This window comes from Panthera uncia, chromosome E1 (genome assembly GCF_023721935.1).
Source record: "Panthera uncia isolate 11264 chromosome E1, Puncia_PCG_1.0, whole genome shotgun sequence".
In the NCBI taxonomy this organism is placed as follows: Eukaryota; Metazoa; Chordata; class Mammalia; order Carnivora; family Felidae; genus Panthera; species Panthera uncia.
Genome location: NC_064814.1, coordinates 32,294,730 through 32,312,507, shown reverse-complemented (window position 1 = coordinate 32,312,507; position 17,778 = coordinate 32,294,730). Strand labels below are relative to the sequence as shown.

Below are 17,778 nucleotides of genomic sequence, written 5' to 3'. Positions count from 1 at the left end.
TGCCTCTAACTTGTTCTAGGAAGACACTTCAAATTAAATGCATCCAAAGCCAGCACCATCTTTCCCCTTCTCCTGGCTCCTACCACCTTTACCCTAATTCTGCTCCCTTCTCCTGAAGGCCCATATACCGAAGCAGGAAAGACCCTTTATTCTCTCTTGCTTCTATGTCATACTCTATCAGTCCCCTAGACAATTGGCTCTGGCTCTGCAAACCAGCCTCCCATAGCCATCTTCACAGCTACAGCCAGCAGCACTGTGTGAGCCCTACCCTCTCTCACCCTGAACTCACGTGACAGCATCCTAAACTGGTCTCCCTGACTCAGCTCTTACCTCTCCAGCCCATTCTAGAATTCTATTTATACAACACAATCTGATCACATCTCTCTCATGTTTCAAAACCTCTAGTGGTTTCCTAGCAGCCTATAGGATGAGGTCCAACCCCTCAGGTGGCACCAAGAAACTGGGCTGATTCCCCTTATCTTCACCATCACCTTCCCACCTCCTCCAAACCTGTTTCCCCAGAAGACTAAGCTTGTGCACTACCTTTTCCCAAGTTGTTTTAGACTCCTGAAAAGCCTTAACCTGTATTCGATGTCTGGAAGATGCCTACTCATCCCTTAATACCCAGATAAGACCCTAAGCATTGGTGGTGGCCCCCTTTTCCCAGCATGCAAAAGACTTGTCTCCTGAATGGTACTCTATCACACTGTGTGTCTTCCAGACTGGGAACTTCCTACAGTCACAAGCCCAGTCTTTACTGTCCCTTGGTTTCCCTAGGACTCCTACTCTCAGGCACATCAGAGAGTCTTTTATTCTTTTTTCCAGAGGGACTTGATAGATGGTAATTAACTGAGTAAAATGAGTGACCATCAGTGAAACTGTGCTGCCCTGTAAAGCTGATATTTTTAATCTTATTTAAAACACTATCCAGTGCATTTAAAATGTCTAATTCTGGCCATTACATGGGACTCAAATACCATTAATGCTCCACAAAGTTAAAAAGCCAGCAAACTCTTGTGACATCAACCCACATGGACTGGCAGATGGCACATGATACTCAGTCCCATGGAGCCATATCTCCAATGCAACACACAACAAGACAGACCCTCTGATGGTTTTACCCAGCTTCTGTCTGATGGCAGAAGTGTTCCCCATTCTGCCTCCCCTGGCCATTCACACCATCTGTGCACCACCCTGGGTAGCTTCCCAAGGGACCCTCCCCACACTGGCATTGACTTCTGACCCCTGGAGAAACCCTCAGACTTCCAACCCAGGAAGTTATTTCTCCCAGAGTGGTCCCCACAAAAGCCCCAGGGCAGTCTGAGTCTGAGAAAAATTAAGCATCAGATTTGGTTCAGGCCAGCAAGGAAAGCGGTCCCTCCACCCTGCCTCTAGTCCATGCACAAAAGAGGGCCACATCTGCCCTTTTCCTTCAGCTCCCAGAGATTGCCACCCTCAGCATCAGTCCTTCATTTGGTATTTGGCCATGCTCAGAGAAGATAATCCTGGTTAAAACAAAACCAATACATTTTTCTCATGATCTGGGATCCAGAGAGGGATCGTGTCCATTGCTTTGCCCCCATGACAGGGCTACACTTGAACTACAATGTAAAACAGTTATTTAGAAGATCTATCAAGAAAACATTTTGGAAAGTAGGATAAGAGATGTGGCCCATCTTTAAAAGTTACTTCGCCAGGGAACCCTCCCCCTTGTCTCCACCAACCCCTACTACACAGATTCCTCCTCCCAGCACTCTTCACAGCTACAGTTGTACTTTTACTGAGGTGATTATTTGATTTTCATCTGTAGCTCACACTCTCAAAGATCAAATATTATTTACTGAATAAATGAATGTCTTTGGATCCCAGGCACTGTATGACCTTGATTTCTCTTTAACTGCTACTCCCCAGGGCACAGCTGGGGCCCCAATTAGTTACAAACCATCCATCTCAAATCTGCCAATACAATTCTGTTGTTCAGCTCTCAGCATGCCTTTGGCTTCCTCACTTTAATCTCCCAATTCAAATAAATCCAAAACTCTAGACTCTGACATCTGTGGCTGGGCTCCCCGCCTTTCCACAATTGGAATTTGGAAATTGAACTTCAAACTCAAGAGAAAAAAAAAGGGCAGAAGCATTTTCAAAAGGATGCCTGTGTGTCTAAAGTCCCAACCATCACCAGCTCGAAGATGGATGTATTTTGTCCTAGGAATTATTAAACTGTCATCTCATATTGCCATCTATTGAAGAAGAAAAGAGACAGTAGGGTGGGAGAGAGAAACTGATTCTAGCGCAAATTTCTGGATCTCTCCTGTTATGGGACTGGCAGATAGGTTTTAGTAAGAATTACAGCTTCTTTTCCTTTCAGGTCTAGCCTATCAAGGGGCACCATGCACGTTGCCAGTGCAGTTTTTTCATATAATTTAAGAAACATCCTCCACAAAGCTAGTTGTTTATGGATCAGTCTTCCCACTAGATTGTGAGCCATTCCTGGCCAAAGAGCACATCTGGTTAATCATCCTTCATACCCAGCCCAAAGCCTGGCTTGCTGGAAGAGCTCAGAAAGGTTGGTTGAAAATGTGGGAAGTGAGGGGAGGAGGTAAGGATAAGTCATCTGAGGCCATGCACAACTATCAGTAAGACTCCAGGACTCTATAGTTTATTAATTTCCTATTTTGAGCCTATGATGGGCCAAGTACTTGATATGCATTATCTCAATTAATCCTAACAACCCAGGGAGGCAGGCATTATTATGATTACCCTTGTTTAAAAGATGAGGAAAAAGCTCAAGAAGTTAAACAATTTGCCCAAGGTCACTCTACTAGAAAGTACCAGAACCTTGGCACAAAAACAGATACTCAGATCAATGGAACAGAATAGAGAACCCAGAAATGGACCCACAAATGTATGGCCAACTAATCTTTGATAAAGCAGGAAAGAATTATCCAATGGAATACAGATAGTCTCTTCAGCAAGTGGTGCTGGGAAAACTGGACAGTGACATGCAGGAAAATGAAGCTGGACCACTTCCTTACACCATACACAAAAATAAACTCAAAATGGATGAAAGACCTAAATATAAGACAGGAAGCCATCAAAATCCTCGAGGAGAAAGCAGGCAAAAACCTCTCTGCCCTCAGCCTCAGCAACTTCTTACTTAACACGTATCCGGAGGCAAGGGAAACTAAAGCAAAAATGAACTACTGGGACCTCATCAGAATAAAAAGCTTCTGCACAGTGAAGGAAACAATCATCAAAACTAAAAGGCAACAGAAGGAATGGAAAAAGATATTTGCAAACGACATATCATTTAAAGGGTTAGTATACAAAATCTATAAAGAACTTATCAAACTCAACACCCAAAAAACAAATATTCAGTGAAGAAATGGGCAAAAGACATGAATAGACACTTCTCCAAAGAAGACATCCAGATAGCCAACCAACACATGAAAAAATACTCCACATCACTCATCATCAGGGAAATACAAATCAAAACCACAATGAGATACCATCTCGCACCTATCAGAATGGCTAACATTAACCACTCAGGCAACAACAGATGTTGGAGAGGATGCAGAGAGAGGATTCCTTTTGCACTGCTGGTGGGAATGAAAACTGGTACAGCCACTCTGGAAAACAGTATGGAGGTTCCTCAAAAAATTAAAAATAGAACTACCCTACGACCCAGCAATTGCACTACTAGGTATTCATCCAAGGGATATAGGTATGCTGTTTCAAAGGGACACATGCACCCCCATGTTTATAGCAGCACTATCAGCAATAGCCAAAGTATGGAAAGAGCCCAAATGTCCATTGATGGATGAATGGATAAAGAAAATGTGGTGTATATATATACAATGGAGTATTACTCAGCAATCAAAAAGAATGAAATATTCCCATTTGTAACTACGTGGATGGAACTAGAGGGTACTATGCTAAGCAAAATTAGAGAAAGACAAATATCATATGACTTCACTCATATGAGGACTTGAAGATACAAAAGAGATGAACATAAGGGAAGAGAAGCAAAAATAATATAAAAACAGGGAGGGGGGACAAAACATAAGAGGCTCTTAAATACAGAGAACAAACAGAGGGTTACTGGAGGGGTTGTGGGAGAGGGGATGGGCTAAATTGGTAAGGGGCAGTAAGGAATCTACTCTTGAAATCATTGTTGCACTATATGCTAACTAACCTGGATGTAAATTTTAAAAATAAATTAAATAAATAAATAAATATTAAATAAATAAATAAATAAATAAATAGTACCAGAACCAAGATTTGAATCCTGGGACAACCCCCACCCAAGGATGTTTTAATCCTGACAAGTCAGAGAAGAGTCCAAAGATGGGTATCCTTGGCCCTTGAGCTCATTAGAGCCACAAGCAGAACATCTTCCAGAGGGAGAGTCTAAATCAACTAGTTATAATGCAAACAAAAATGTCAAGTTCTCTTAAAACATCTTCAGACTCTCAGGGTTGGTTCACTGCTTCAACTTTTAATTACAGAAATACAAGAAAACAAATGAGGGAAGGGAATAACCTCAACCAGAAGATAGGACAACAGATCAGACACAATAGCTAGTTTTCAGTTCCTATCAAATCTTCCTGCTCATGGATTTTTAGCTTTAACGCTGCAGTTATATAGGGATACTTTTTTCCTCAAATCCTAAGGAAACAAAGAATCATGTAAGTCAAAATAACCGAAAGCCCCATTTAATTTGCATTTATACATAATACATATGTTTATACCTTTAATACAGCAAATACTGAAAGAGAATTCATTTCTACCTATGGTCCACTTGGTGGTGGATCAACTTAGGGAGGGACCCCCCCACACACACAAAGGACCAAAGTGGTAAAAGAAGAGATAAACAGGAGGCAAATATAATGGAGGACACACACAGGAGCCATACGAACAAAAGAAAAGGAAGTGGTAAAAATACAGTAAGGGAAAGGAGGCTAAAGGTCATAGATGCTTAGTAGTTGGTTTCTGCTAGGGATATCTACTACCTCCGTGATTTCCAGACCTCAGAAATGTGTGTGGGGCTGGGCTCCATTACAAAAATGGGAAATTGAGGGGAGGGGGAGGGTTATAATTTGCTTGCTTTTATTAGATTCCCTATCCTGAAAATTCTGATTTTGTAGGCCTTTGGTTGGCCTAGAAATCCTTATGGCACCCAGGTTTGAGACTCTCTAGGGATAGTCCCATTTTTGGAGAATGCCTATTATCTGTATCAACTAACCACTGTTCACAGAGTTCTTCTGTGAATGGAAGCCACAGTCCATTTCCATGAACTTACTCTAAACTGTAACAATAGTAGCCCAAGCAAAATCCCAATGTTCTCTTTCCAACATCTCATGTGCCTACTGAACATTCCCCATACATTACCTCTTAATGTTCACACCTCTGTGCCTTTGCACACACTGTTCCCCCTGGAGTGTTTCTGCATGTTTAAATCCTCATCATTCTTCACAGCCCCATCTCCAAAATGCCTATACTTCTTTTTGTATCTTCAAACTCTCGGTACCTTATTGACACATACACCTTAATCACCCTATTAGAGTATATGCTTAAGAGTATATGTGGCAGGGGCCATATCTTAACTCATCTTTATCTCCCAAAGGTCCCATATTATCTGTTGAATTATTATTAGCCAGGAAAACAAAGTAAAACCAAGGTTCAGTTTCAGCCTTAGGCCAGAGGTTCCTCTTCTGTAGCTCAAAATAGGAATCAAAATTTTCCTGACTCAGGCAGGATGTGCTCAAAGCCTACCCTCTCTTGCCCCAGGTACTCACAACCAGAACAGCATAGGAAAGCAAAACAAAACAAATCATTAGGAAGGTCAGTATTTCCTATGATTAAATTTCCTATCAGATAAAATAATGCCACTTTCTTCAGTCAAACCAAACTCAACGACTGTTCACTCCCAGAAGACCCTGTTTGGGCCTCAGTGGAACACATGTGCCATATGGATATCAAGCCTTCCTTTCCTAACAAAAAATAGGCAAGGGAACTTGAGCCACTAGAGACTAATTTCATTCTGAGCTGGCAATCTAGTTTCAGATCAAAACCACTAAATCTGGATATACCACATTCTCAAGACCACAGGGGAAGGCTGTAGCTCAGGAAACACGAGAGCACAGTGCTGCTGACCCAACCAGGAATGTGAGTGGCAGTGTTGCACCTCTCTGGCAGAATGCTCCTTTGCCCCATCACAGAGAGGAGGTAGGCTTTGCCTAGGACCAAGACATTATGGGGCAGGGGCACCTGGGTGGCTCAGTCGGTTGAGCGTCTGACTTCGGCTCAGGTCATGATCTCACGGTTCGTGGGTTTGAGCCCCGCGTCAGGCTCCGTGCTGACTGCTTGCTCAGAGCCTGGAGGCTGCTTCAGATTCTGTGTCTCCTTCTCTCTCTGTCCATCCCCTGCTCGTGCTCTGTCTCAATCTGTCTCTCAAAAATAAATAAATGTAAAAAATAAATAAATAAAAAGACACTATGGGGTATTTGGTATTTTATTCAAGAGTTGGTATTTTTCCAGAAATATACAGGAGTAGAAACAACCCTGGGCCTGAGAAACAAAATGTATGGTTTACAGTCTCTGCTTTGCCCTAATTAGCTCTGTGTCTTAAACAAGTCCTTTTTGCCTATTTGAGCCTCAATGTTTATATCTCTAAAATGTAAAATCTAAAATGATTTTAATACCCAAACCAGCATATATCCAATTAAAAGAGAAATATAAATCATTAACTTGAAATTAGAGAAAATAAAAATTACAAGTTTAACACTGGAAAAAATTAGGATGTAGGGCCCTATAGTTACTAAAGTCAGGCCACAAATTTGGCTCTGTGCCTCCTGGCACCCAGAACAAAAAGAGAAACATGATAAGTTATACATTTCCAATTGCCCAAAAAGAAATATCATGCCCGTTCCTCAGGAGAGGAAAGTTTTTTCTGGCACTCATTCCTGAAAGAAATTTCTTCCTATTAACTTTTTAAAGGGGACACTAAGTGAAATTGTAGCTTAAGACTTCAACGACATCAACCCTTATAAGAAATGTAGTAGCAAGTTATATAAAGCTGTTTAGGACAACGTCCTCCAGGAAAGCAAAGGGCAGTGAAAGTTCATTTCAGTGAAAATAACTCAAGAGGCTGAGGTAATATGGCCCAAATATGCACCTTTCAGTAAGCCAGCTTAATCCAAGGATAAAACTAAGAATGGCCAGAGGAACAGGTAGACAACATGTCCTTCCAAAAACTTGCATAAATATGACTTCTTCCATATGGGTGTTATTAAAAGTTGGGCAGTAGGGGGCCCCTGGGTGACTCAGTCGGTTAAGTGTCCAACTTTGGCTCAGTTCATGATCTTGTGGTTGGTGAGTTCAAACCCTGCATCTGGCTCTGTGCTGATAGCCTGGAGCCTGCTTCATATTCTTTGTCTCCCTCTCTCTCTCTGCCCCTCCGTCACTTTGTGTGTGCGTGTGCGTGTGTGTGTGTGTGTGTGTGTGTGTGTTGTGTCCATGCGCGTACTCTCTCTCTCTCAAAAACAAACATTTTAAAAAAAATTTTTTTTTAAGTTGGGCAGCAATTTGCAATGAGGTGATTTCGAACTTCTGTTCTGGTTCTGATAGATCTAAGTGACATGTTTGGTCTTCATTTATTGGCACTAATTAAAGATCTGGTGGTTTTCTGCCTCTTATTGCACATTCCCAAATCAATGGATTGGGAATTCCTGCCAAAGAGAGGAGGGAAACCTATTGATATGAGTGTTATTAAAAGCTAACAGCAGGTGCCTGGGTGGCTCAGTTGGTTAAGTGTCCTGTTTTCAGTTCAGGTCATGATCTCATAGTTGTGAGATCAAGCCCCCAGTCAGGATCTGAGCTGGCCCTAGAGAGCCATGGGATTCTCTCACCCCCTCCCCTGTGCACAGGTATGCACACACTCGAGCTCTTTCTCAAAAGTAAATAAATAAATAAATAAAAGCTAACTCAAGTGTGTATGTGCCCAGTTTCCCATACATTCTCTCATTTAATCTTCCCATCAATTCTGTGATAGTAACTGGTATTAGACCTTTTTTACAAAAGGAACAGAGATTTAGAGAAGTTTAGCAAATTGCCCAAGGTCACAGAGCTAATTATCCCAATCTTCCTGGTTCCTCTAGTCCTGCTTACAGTGCCTCCTTGTATCGATGAAATGTGATTACTGGTAGAAATGCTTATTTGTCAGGAGAACAGTAAAAACAAAATAAAGCTACTAGGGGAGGCAAGAGCTGTTTATTAACAACAAAATGACAACAGAGCTTTTAGAGACCTATAAAAAGTATAAAAGGGTGAAAAATATTGTGAAAAGCAGAAGTCCTAAAATAAATTCCAAGAGAACAGTAGCCCACCCCAGGAAAAGGAAGAGAAAAATTATTTTTCTCTTCTCTTAAAAATAAAAGTATTGGGGCGCCTGGGTGGCTCAGTCAGTTGAGCGTCCAACTCTTGACTTCGGTTGTCATGATCATGCAGTTGGTGGGATCAAGCCTGCATTGAGATCCGTGCTGACAGTGCACCTAGCCTGCAAGGGAGGCACCTAGCCTCTCTCTCTGCCTCTCCCTCTGCTTGCACGTGCTCTCTCTCTCTCAAAATAAGTAAGGAAACATTTTTTTTAAGTATTATTCATATTCTTAAAGACTCAAACCATTGACTCTCTTTAGTCATTCACCCATTCCACCAACCGATATTTATCCAATGCTACCCACACCAGGTACTGTCAATAGTGAGCAAGACAGAGAAACTCCCAAGCTTCCAATCTAGCCATCAAGTAGGCAATGTATTTCCATATGGTATTAAAGTTCTTTGAAAAAAACAAAGTTAAGGAGATTCAATAAAGTTGAGGGGCAGGGAAAGGAGGAGCTGTTCTGAGAGGAGCTCTCTGAGACCCAAGTGAGAGAAGCCAATCATGTAAAAAATTATAGAAAGGCATTCCGGAAAGAGGAACTACCAGTATAAAGGCCCAATGACAAAAACAAACCTTCCAGATTTTAGAAACCTGAGGAAAGCTGGTGCAGTTGGAGCAGAGTGGACCAGCCACATAGGAGAGGAGGAGAGAGAAGTTGGGGGAAGGAGATAGGCTGTGCAATGCCTACAGGGAAAGGAGTTGGATTATGTCTGAAGGGCAATACGAAACCACTGGAAAACTATAAACAGGGGAGTAGCATAATCCAATTTATTTTTAAACTCTCAGGGGCTATATTCACAAATCTCAGGGAAATTCAGGTAGGTGTGGTCCTTTAAAGAAGCAAGTAAGAGGCACCTGCCTGGGTGGCTCAGTTAGGCCCAGGACTCTCGGTTTGGGCTCAGGTTATGATCTTAGTTTGAGGGTTCACGACTCCTGCACTGTCAGTGCAGAGCCTACTTGGGATTCTCTCTCTCTCTCTCTCTCTCTCTCTCAAAATAAATAAGTAAACTTAAAAAAATATATAAAGATGCAAGTAAATATCATCTTTTGTTAAGGATGACATCATTGAAAACTATCAACTCTAATAAAATACCTTTAGCCGGAAGGCCCTGACTTCCCATAACAGGAGGCTACATTTTAAAAAGATGCTTCCTTTTCCAGAGCTTAATACCCTTTCATGCTAAATGATGCAATTGTCAGAGCACCTAGTGGTTTGTTGATGGACCCTAGGGAAATGCCAAGATAATTTACAAAGGAAACTGATCCTGAACCTCCATTTGAGTCCCACCTGGACATCTCTTCCCTCTGCTTTTCTATACTAGGATATCCTATCCTTTGCCATGCATTTGTTGCTTTCTTTTTTATTACTGGCTCAAAACTAAATATTCCAAATGTAAGCTGTTTGACCAAACTGAATATTATCAATTTCAACAATCCTACAGTTAGTGTTCCCATATAAACCATATCTTTGGCAGGAAGGACCATAGTTGAATTTGAATTTGGATAGGGTTCTATTTGAAGCTAAATGCAGCTTTGATTAATTCAAGGAAATTTCTTTTACCAACATGTTTGGACACAATAAAGGAAAACATCTAACATGTGGATACATCAGGTTTGTGCTTGACGGCTGAGATAGAGGTAACAGCATCAGAAACTGGGTAACTAACAAGGTTCACCTGCACGCAGAAGTCAAGCTATCATCACAGGAAAGAACCAGGGCTGAGGTAGGTAGGCAAGGAGGTCAGGGGAACTTATGTCCCTTCTTATTAACAACTGTTGACAGATAAGGCCCTGACTCTCCCAGACCCCCTCCAAAAATCACCAACCTGCCCTTCCCCCAGGCCACATGGCCTAGAATACCCAGCTATTAAACAGCATCAACATTTTCTGCTGGCCAATTGTTAACATCCCAGGCATAATAACTATGTCACTGTCTCAAAACTATTAAAATCATTAAAACAGTAAAAAGTCACATAATCTATGAATAGTAGAGCAGATTCATCAGAACTACTCACAACCCCAACCCCACGCACCTAGAAACATCCAGGGGTACAGAACACAGCAGCCCTCAAATAGATTGGGCAGGGTGGTGTGGATGCGATGGGGGGTCTTATGGCCAAGGCTTCATGACAGCTGAAAGCAAACCACACTATGCCCTTAGACTTCTCAAAGCCTAAGCTAGTGCTGTCAGATGAGTGATCTTGGGTTTGTATAGAGTGGGTCACACACTTGACTAAGGCTTTGCACACTTCATATCCAGTTTATGCCATTTCTTATTGACCACCTATATCACAATCTCATGACCCACTGAGAAAAATATCTCCAGAGTGTACTGACAGACTGCAGTTTTTAAATACTTTTTTTAATGTTTATTTATATTTGAAAGAGAGAGACACGGTGCATGAATGGGGGAGGGGCAAAGAGAGACAGAGGCAGTATCCAAAGCAGGCTCCAGGCTCTGAGCTATCAGCAGAGAGCCTTATGCGGGGCTCAAACTCACAAGCCAGGAGATCATGACCTAAGCCAAAGTTGGACGCCTAACCAACTGAGCCACCCAGGTGCCCCCAGACGGCATTTTTAATACTACTCAGCTCATCTTTATGTACATTTAAGTTTGAGGACCTCTGTCCTACAGCAATGTTTCTTAAACTGTGGGTCATCACCCATTCACTCATTTGGTCAAGAAATCAAGTTAACAGGCCATGACCAACAGTTGAGTTTTTGTTTTTGTTTTTTAATTAAGAAGAAAATCTATATATGGAGCACACTGTAGGTAGTGAGGGCAATTATTTCCTAGAACTTCATGCAGGTGTGGACCTCAGTGCAGAGATGCAAAAGGTATTCCTTATTTTGGACCCCAAAGTTTGAAAACCACTCTCCTAGAGGAAAGAAGGAAAATAATACTCTTGTGCATGTTTATTTTCCATTTTCCATCCCTAACTCCAAGCTTTCTTATTTTAGTTCAAACACAAGATATCAAGACAGATCCCAGAAATTCTATTATTAAATCCTAAACCAATATGAGCTAAGGAGGGGGATGAACCCAAGGCCCCCACCCCTGCCTGAGACCTTTACCACAAAGATGGGGATAAGGGATGGTGCCAAAGGGAAGTTTGCACAACTCTCCTCAGGCTGGACCTTTTCCTTGGTAAAGAACTTATAGCCATTCATGTCACAATTCAGAAGAATTAAAATGTTCCTCATCAGGGGCAAGACTCAGCCTTAGTATTGAGTGCTAAGGAGATGAGGGGAGAATAGACAACTGAGATTTGGCCCATCTTTGCATCCTGTGGCAATGATGAAGTCAAAGGAAAGCCAACCCCACTGATGGCAAGGCCTGAAGTTCTCACAACGAGGAGACTACTGAAGAGCGTCAAGCATGCGAGGTCAAGTCCTACTGCAGAGCCAGTGACAGGAGTTACCTTGGTCAAGGCACTTAACTTCTAAACCCCCTGAGTTCCTTGCTCTGCCAGTGTTCCCTCACCAAATGAGATACAGAGAAGCGGCTTGCCTAATGCTCTGGGTCAGGGAAACCCATCTTGCTGGGCCAGAAGACAGGAACAAGAGAGGAAGGGCACAGAAAGGAGGATGAGTAGCTAGATTAGCCTTTAGACTCACCAGAAGCAAGTACTCAGTTAAAAGAGCCAAGACTCGAAGACAACAAGTTGACAAGAAGGCCAGAAAGCAAAGCCCCATAAAACCCAGAAGCAGTTTGGTGTGCCATTCACGGCGGTGAGACTGTGGGAGGGTCCGCTACTTGCAGCAGAAAAAAAAAACAAAAAAACAAAAAAACAAAAAAAACGGAGGGCACTCACTCACTTGGCTTTTTAAGTGCTTGTATGCTGCGAGTGAAGTCAGAGGTGGCAGTCTCTTGGGCTGGGTCCAAAAGAACAGGTGGTTTCCCCAACCCCCAACGGGAGAAAAGCCACCACTGGACTAAAGACACCCAGGAGGTCGGCGGCCAAGGAGGGTGAACTTAAAGCAGTGACAGGTCAGGGCTGCCCCTCAGCGCCAGTTCCTGGGAGGTATTCGCTGGAGAGGCCCCTGCATTCCGTCGGGCAGGAGAGAACTCGGCGCCCACCCCCTTGGCAAGGGCAGTGGGGAGGCTCCGGGAAGCGGCCAGGCAGGAACTCGGCTGCGGTTACCTCGGCCCAGGGCCGGCCAAGCGCTCCTGGGAGTTTCGAGGGCGGCCAGTCCCCCACAGGCGGGAGCCCCGGGGGCGACGCCCCGGACCCAGTGTCTCCAGCGGAGACCCAGCGTCACCGGGGACAGAAAGCGTCCGAAGCCCACCCTCTCCCGACCCCCCACGGAGCCCGAACGCACAGAAACTGTGCTAAGAAGCAGCGACCCGGTGTCCAAGTCCCGTCCGCCAAACCGCGCACCCTAGACTTACTTGCCCGGCTTCTCGCACAGCTCCTCCGCCCCGACCCGGGGACCCGCGCCACCACGGGTCCCGCCGCGGGCAGCTGCCCGGGCCCTGCAGTGTTTGTAAACAAACCGGTCACGTGGCCCCGGCGGCCCGCTTCCCGCCCCTCGCGCCCGCGGCCTCCACGGGCACCCCACGCCGGACCTCGCCTCGGGGGCGCAGCGCACCTCGCGGGAGCCGGGCCGGACGGGCCACGGGACCGGTGCCCACTGCCGGGTGCCCCGCGCCCGCGCTGACAGCGCGCCCCACGCCCACGCGCGCCCGGCCCGCGCCGCGCTCCAGGCTCGCTCACCCGGCAGCAAGCTGCCCCGTCCGGCCAGCGCGGGGCTCGGCTCTGCGGGGGTGCGCAGCAGCAGAGGGCCGCCCGGCTGGCTCCCGGGCTCCGGGCGCGCTCTTAAAGCCACAGTCTCCGCCACTGCCGCCGCCGCCACTCCGCATCCCTCCGGGTCGGGGCCGGGGGCTGCCCTGTGACGGACGCGCCCCCGCGCCTATCCCCTCGCCCTAGCACATAGCAACACGCCGCGGGTTGGCCCGGCTCGGCCGCAGCCCATGCTCCCCGAGCCAATCAGCGAAGGACGGAACTCCGCCCCCCGCTTCCCCAGCCTCCCACCCCCACCCCTCGGCGCTGGCCGGGCTGGGGTGCGGGGAGTGCGGAGTGCCGGGTCTGAGCAGGGTGGGCTTTCAGTGCCTGAGGGGAGACCTTTTATTTGTGTTTGGGGTTTGTCCGCAGGTCAAGGCTGGGATTCCTAGAACCTAGGAATAGGAGTGGGTAAGCTGTAATGGTGCTTGTAGGGTCAAGACAGTAACGCGCTCGTTACACGTTAGCCATCTCTAACTCAGAGCCTAAGTTACCTTAAGAGGTTCTCAGGACCCGGTCCGATTGAATTTAATAAAATAATGCCAACCCAGCCCAGGCCCTACTCAGAAGCAAGCCATTTCTCCACTTCTCCCTGCTCTGCTAGTAATTTCAGCGAGTTACAAGTAGGAAAGACGTGGAGGGGAATTGGAAGGCGCCCAGCCCCCTATTGCTGCCGATTTTCCAAAGATTTTGAAGGGAAATGCGGATGGCTAGCCCAGAAAAGTGGAATGGCCAGTGAACAGAGGGAGAAGCCCACGTTCTGGGTCAGTGAAGTGGTGCTTTTCAAGTAAGAGAAGGTTAAAAAATAAGCCCAGGCAGTCAGGAAATCCAGGAAGGCACCAGGTGGGTGGAGTGGGGCAGTCTCCCTGCAGGAAAACAGGTCAGTTTGAGAAAGAATGCTGGCAGGGGTCAGGGGAAGAGAGCAGCCCAGCCTTTTCACTTCACCACTAAAGTTCTGCAATTCCCCAGAGAGCAGTAGGAAACCCCATGTTTTATTGAGCAGCTCTCAGGATGTGAGATGCCTCTGGAGATACCGCTGACTTCAACTCCCTTTCATATACTGGTTTGGACATAAACTAAGAATGTTACTGAGGTAGATCCCCAGGTGGCTGTAGCTTCACCTGCAACTCCATCCAGCTGTCTTTAAAATATATTTGATTCAGATACTATACATTGCATTCATACTGTGTTCAGTTAATATACCTTGTATGGTTGGATGTGAATCCAGTCCTAATGTCAGTAAAATGTTTGTTAAAAACAACACAAATACCTCAAATTCATCAGCATCATACATATGTATCAGTCTCAAATTTGCAGTTTGGGTGTGTAATCCGGAGCACCATGTCACTATCACTGTTCACATTTGACAAACCTGGAAAGCCTAAAGCTGAAAAAAAAGAAAAAAGAAACCTTTTCAGATAAGAAAGAATCACAAACAAGAAAGGTTTAACACTTAATCCTTTATCTAAAATGTGATGGATTCTTTAGATTATCAAGAGCTTGATTTCTAGCCCCGATGTGCCCCCTGGGCAAATTTCTTTGTCTCTCTAGGCCTTAGTTTTCACAGTTGAAAACAAAGATCCAGATAGCCTGATCTCTAAAGTCCCTTCCCCTCCAAAATTCTAAGTAAAGCCAGGAAGTCAAACTTGTTACAACGTTTCAGCAATATTCTAGAGAGTTTTTGTGTTGCCAGATCAACACTTCCCAACAGTAGATGCTGCCTTAGTTTAACACCCTAGGATACTGGGATGTTATGTAACAAGATTGGTGGCTACTGTTTCTGTTTAAATAAAAGATAACATTAGCTTAGGAGGACAAGCTTGGTGCAGTGGTTCGGAGGGAGATCTGAGGACCCCTGCAGGCCTGCTGTGTGTATGCAGGGGACTGGAGAAGGGAATCAGACAGTAGGACCAGGAGACAATAGAACCAGCCAGCCAGCCAATGGCAACAACAAAAAATATTTACTAAGCCTGATCATACCTCTTCCCAGTCAAAAGGGCCAAGCATGGTGAGTTGCTAAGCATGAGGGTAGAAGTGGAACAAGTAGTAGAAGCGACTTCTGTCCCTCACTGAAAGCAAACACTTCTGACTGCCCCTCTGTACACACATACTCAGTGCCTATTACATGCAGAACTTCCTGCTTCACTTGGATGGTAGAATTCTGAAGACTACCCAGGAGAGAAGCTGGGGCCAATGGACAGTGTATGAGAATAGACAGATATTTATCCTGTAGGGCAAAAAATGGGATGGAGAGAATGTAGGGAAGTCAAAAAGTTATTCAGATTTTACCAAAGAGCTCTTTAAAAAAAAAAAAAAAAATCCTGGACAGTAAAAGTTTGAGATGTTCCTGGCTTCCCAGACAGGTTATCAGTATGGCTTTGTCAATGGCCCAGTACCCTTGTCTCCTCTGCATAAGGCCAAATTCATTCATTCCCAAAGCCTTAACAGCCATTCTTTTCCAGCAACCTCTCCAGTCCCATGTTCCCACTGTTGCCACATTCACATCGTTGTATTTCATATGTTTACATACATGTTCCTTTCCCCCATCCCCACACCAATCCATCAGCAGCTCTTGTCAGCTCTACTTCAAAAGTATCTATTTGCTCTGTTCTACCACCCTGGGTGAAACCACCCACATCTCTTGCCGAGGGTAACCAACAGCTGATCTCCCTTCTTCCAATCCATTCTCTGTACAACACCAAATGGTACTTTTTCAAAACAAACTCCTTAAGTTGGTCCATAAGGCCCTACTAACCAGCTCTGCCAATCTCTCTGGTCTTCCCCTGCAGCTCCTTTGCTCATGCTGCTACAGTCAAGATGGCTGCCTTTCTGTTCCTCAAATAACACCAGGCCTAGTCCTGTTAACAGTATTTTTATTTGCTGTTCCTTCCACCAGAAACACTTTGCCACAGAAGACTGCCTCCTTGCTACTTGGTTCTCAGGTCAAATACCTCTTCCAACTACCCAATCTGCTCCCCCTCCCAGAGTACTTTCTATCATACTCTCTCCCACCTTATTTTCTTTATGACACATATAACTCTCTGAAATTACCTTGTTCGTTTATTTATTCGTCTTCTGTTTCTGTCCCATCCAGCTCTAAAGTGTAAACTCCATGAAAGCGTCAGGGACCTTGGTCTGTCTTGCTTCCTGTTATATTCCTAGTGCCAAGAAGAGTGTCTGATTCTCAACCAATGTTTGTTTGTTCAGTAACTAACTGAACAAACGAATGAACATGTCCACAGCCTCACATCTTTGTCTCCACAGTTTCTCTCACTTAGAACATTATTCTCTCCTTAACCCCCCACCTTCCCCCTCTGCTTTTTCTTCTCATCATTCCATCTCAAAGCCTTTTTGCTTAATGACTCAGTCCAAAGATCAGATCAAATGTCACTCCTTTGGAGGAATTTCCCTTAACCTCCCTAGAAGAATTCATTCTTTTTCTCCTCAGTACCTTCACAGCACTTTATTCATAGCTCTATTATATCACTCAACACTCTGCATTCCCTAGTAGGAGTTATCAGTTATCCATCCCTTCTGCCAGTGCCTCCTGGGCTGGAACCTTATCAGATGTCTTTGTATTTTCAGCACCTGGCACATGGTAGGCCCTCTCTTGAGGTTTATATCTGAATTGAATCCAGTAGGGATCCAAGCGGGAATGGATAGCATCGGTCCTCAGAGTATACTGATCAACAGATAGCAGTCTTACTTTGTAGTATGACAACATTAAACCTGAAATGTCAGGGTATCCTATAGTAATAGAGGCAACCTACATTTTAAAATCACAGTACAATAGAAAGTTCCTGGAGGTTAAAGGCTACAAGCTTTCACACTACCATATCACCTGGGAAAACACTGCCCTCTGTCTGTGTGGGGAGGGGAAGTTGCTCATCCCAGGCTTCATTATATCCCCTCCTCCTCCCCCCACCCCACCCGCCCCCAAAGTCCCATGACATTACATCACAGAGGAAGGCTTGGTGCCATCTTCCTGTGAACAGATCATGGTAACAGTGCTTTGTTTCTTTATGTACAATAAATGCTTTCTCTGATCCTTGTCCAACTCCTTCATTTTCTGTCATGAAAGTGGCTGATTATATGCTTTTCAGACTGCAAATGGGTTAAGTGTTGTACCTCAGCCCTCCTGAACATACCCTAACAAAAAACTGCCATTATTTATTGAGCACATATTGTGTACAGAGCAGTTTCTATTCTATCTAGCTATATTTAATCCTCAAAGCAACCTGGAAGATAGATAATTTTCTCTCTCTTTTTTTTAAAGCTGATCGTATGGAATTTGAACCCTGACCTATCTGGCTTCAAAGTCCAGTCATTCTCTTTATTCCCTACCATCAAAGAATAAAAATGCTTCTCTCCTCTTCTCTTCAAATATCTCAGTCACCTTTACAAGGAAACGTATCTGAACATCAAGCAAAGCAAAACCCTTTGCCAAGCTAAAGGGCCTGGAAACAAGAGTTATAAGAGCTTAGCACTTCCATCTTAAAAACAACAGTAACAATAATATTTATCTTGCTCTTCCTATGTTCTAGGAGCTGGTAT

General features: G+C 44.6%; 1 protein-coding gene across 7 annotated transcripts in view; it reads right to left on the bottom strand.

Moving 5' to 3' along the window:
- YPEL2 (yippee like 2) overlaps positions 1-17,120 on the bottom strand; it is a 108,915-nt gene extending 91,795 nt beyond the window's left edge. For 2 of the 7 annotated variants that reach the window (XM_049637808.1, XM_049637802.1), the window contains exon 1: positions 12,834-13,146. The gene's annotated coding sequence lies outside the window, so the exon portion shown is untranslated. The other 5 variants (XM_049637805.1, XM_049637804.1, XM_049637803.1 and 2 more) reach the window with 5 other exon arrangements.
- Between the last annotated feature and the right edge of the window lie 658 nt (positions 17,121-17,778).